Below are 3,169 nucleotides of genomic sequence, written 5' to 3'. Positions count from 1 at the left end.
GGGCATCAGGGACAGGCTAGGACCTTGCATCTAGCAAGACAGCGGTTCTTTTGGCCGAAGATGGAGTCTGATGTCAAAGAGTATGTCAAATGCTGTCAAAGGTGCATTCTGGCGAAGACACCAGAACCCTCGGCTCGAGCCCCACTTGAAAGCATCAGGACGTCTGCCCCATGGAGTTAGTGTGCATAGACTTCTGGAGTGCGGAGGATAGTAAGCAGCACTCAGTGGATGTTCTTGTCTTGACAGACCACTTCACAAAGCTAGCCCACGCTTTTCCATGCACTAATCAGACTGCAAAACAGGTCGCCAAGAAGCTGTGGGATCACGTGTTTTGTGTGTATGGCTTTCCAGAGCGTGTTCACTCCGATCAGGGAGCTAATTTTGAGAGTGAGCTCATAGCAGAATTGCTCAAACTTTCCGGAGTCTCCAAATCACACACTACTGCATACCATCCAATGGGAAATGGAGGAACAGAAAGATTCAATCGAACACTTGGGAATATGCTGCGGTCTCTCTCTCTAAAAGAGAAACACAAGTGGCCTCAACAGATACAAGCTCTGACTTTTGCATATAATGCAACAGTACATGAAACAACAGGATATGCACCGTTCCAGCTTATGTTCGGCAGAACCCCGAGGCTCCCTGTGGATGTGATGTTCAAGCAAGTGTTGCATGATCCAGTGGTTTGTTGATTACAAAAGCTATGCCAAACGCTCATGTCACATCTTCATGAAGCAGTAAGAAATTGCCCAAGAACACAGCATCAAAGAACAGGACAAACAAGCAAGTGGTTACAACAGAAAAGTGAGAGGCATTCACCTGAACTTAGGGGACAGAGTGCTCATTGCAAACAAAGGTGAGAGAGGAAAGAAGAAACTGGCTGACAAATGGAGTGCAATTGTGTACACAGTTAAAGACAGAAACCTGCAGACACACACATACAAGCTGGTGGACAGTAGTGGAAACACTAAGATAGTTCATCGAAACCTGGTCTTAGACATCAGCTTTTTGCCTGTGGTGACAACTGGAGAAGAATTGTGTGATACTGAAGTGGAGGAAAGGTCGTATACGACTGATTCCCTGGACTCTTTGGAGGAGGAGGAGGATTCAAGAGGCAGGACCAGTACGTGGATAATGAGTGGATCAGAGGAAACCCGGAGTCAAATGATTATGAGTGAACGATCGTCTGAGGTGGATCAGTCAAGTCAGGGCATTCCAGAAGTGGACTGGTCTGCAGATGGTCCAATTCAGTGCTTCCCAAATGACCAGAACCGGTCCAGCAGAGACACTAACTTCGACAGTTTAGTTGCAGGGGCTGACTCAGACTCATCATTCATGTCACATGTACATTCAGGACACCTAAACACTCAGTCACATCCTGCAGACACAGGTCATGTCACAGTTACACAGGTACAATCGACAGTAGAAACTGAACCTGTAGTCAGGACAAGGGCAGGCAGGGTTAGCAAAAGAATCAATCGACTCATTGAGTCCATGGTCCAAAAGCCTTTTGATTTAAGGGGTTTTGTGAGTTCAGTTAACAAGAGATCTCAGTCACTACTTACACTGTTTTAAAGTGACAAGCTTGTAGTTTTTTGTTTTTGTTTGTACCTCTGATCTGGTAAATATGCCTTTTTAAGGGACAATGTCTAATGTATGTGTTTTGTGTAATATGTTACATGTTTGAGAGTAGCAGGGAGTTGTATGGTGTACAAGGCATCATATTAATCTAGGAGGGACTAAGGCTTGATCTCCCTTATGTTTTCTCTGAACCTATATAGTAGGTGGCTTTTACAGCCGATGGTAAAGCTAAGAGTTTTTCAGTTAACCCTGCACAAGTTTGATGTCAGTTGTCTTGGAGGTCAGAATGGTTTATTCAGAGGTACACTATGGTCTGGATTTTTGCGAAATATAGGAGGGGTGTATGTAACCAATGTATAACTTCACTTGTTTATATTTCAGTAAAATCATTGTCCATACTTTATTTGTAAAACTTGTCACTGTCACTTTATTTTTTAGATGCTTTTATTTTGAAAAGTACGTTTTATTTTGGTACTCATGGCACCGGCACATTTCTGCAGACTCGCGCTACTTTCCTCAGTTAGCTTCAGGCCCCACTGAGGAGAAGTAAGTGGAACGAGTGGTGTCATAAATGTTGTATTTTATATGTTAATAGATTGTTTAATGTTACACTTCACACAAGCCAAACCTATTTGCAGTTAATATCTATATTTTGCCGTGTGTGACTGTAGTTTATATAATGTGCAGCGCTTCAAACAGTGTTTGGGAGCTTTCTAAAGTTTAGCTATATGCTAACCTAACATGTGCGTGTTTTCTTCCACTGAAGGTGTGAAGTTAGAAAGCTGATGAAGCCATTTCCTGCTTTAATTATTATATTCTGTTTTGCACAGGTATGTGGGTATTCTTTTTGTATTTTGTAACTGTAAATTGTATTGTTTGTTATGTAAGTGTAAATTAATGGTTATATTTGTGTATATTGGTTTACAAGGAAAAACTGGTTTGCCACCATGGATAGATGTATATCTGTTAATTGTATTATTTAGAACTCTGTATACTTTCCTGAGTTAGCTTCAGGCCCCACTGAGGAGAAGTGTGAAGTTAGAAAGCTGATGAAGCCATTTCCTGCTTTAATTATTATATTCTGTTTTGCACAGAGAATAAATCCTGGTTGGCAAGAAAGAAGTCGTTCTCATTTACACAACATAACACAACGCAGAGATCACATGTGGCGTCAAACCAGACCGGTTACACAGACAAGAATAGTCAATTCTAATGTCTAACACGTAATGTGGAGAAAGAGATGTCCTGGATGGGTTGATTGTGCGTTGATCTGTTGGTAATGCCTCGGGGTTCCGGTGGGCATGTAAACAAATGCATAATGCTGCGCTATACTTTGCGGCCTCACCCGGTTGCATAGCGACACTTATTGTTTAGGTGTCTTTTAATAAGCAGGTAGTCTTATCATTAGCTAGAACTAGCTGGATCTGATCGATATGGACATAAACGCGAGTGAAGTCTAATCTGACGGGAGAGAGAGATCAGCTGCTGCTGACGAGTCGACACGCAGCTCTGCATGATCACATGCAGTGGTGAGCGGACAAAACACACACTTCAGGTTAGAATATCACACGTAGCTATTTTACCTCTC

At 42.3% G+C, this 3,169-nt stretch overlaps 1 long non-coding RNA gene across 1 annotated transcript; it reads left to right on the top strand.

The window, feature by feature from the left end:
- The first annotated feature begins 749 nt into the window (after positions 1-749).
- On the top strand, positions 750-2,700 carry LOC117548875. Its single transcript, XR_004569373.1, has 2 exons — positions 750-2,127; positions 2,348-2,700. It is a non-coding gene; the product is annotated as an uncharacterized LOC117548875 (long non-coding RNA).
- Positions 2,701-3,169: the final 469 nt, after the last annotated feature.

The sequence above is a fragment of the Gymnodraco acuticeps genome, unplaced genomic scaffold (assembly GCF_902827175.1).
Source record: "Gymnodraco acuticeps unplaced genomic scaffold, fGymAcu1.1, whole genome shotgun sequence".
Classification (NCBI taxonomy): Eukaryota; Metazoa; Chordata; class Actinopteri; order Perciformes; family Bathydraconidae; genus Gymnodraco; species Gymnodraco acuticeps.
Note: the sequence above shows the minus strand (reverse complement) of the source record. Positions and strands in the feature narration are given on the sequence as shown.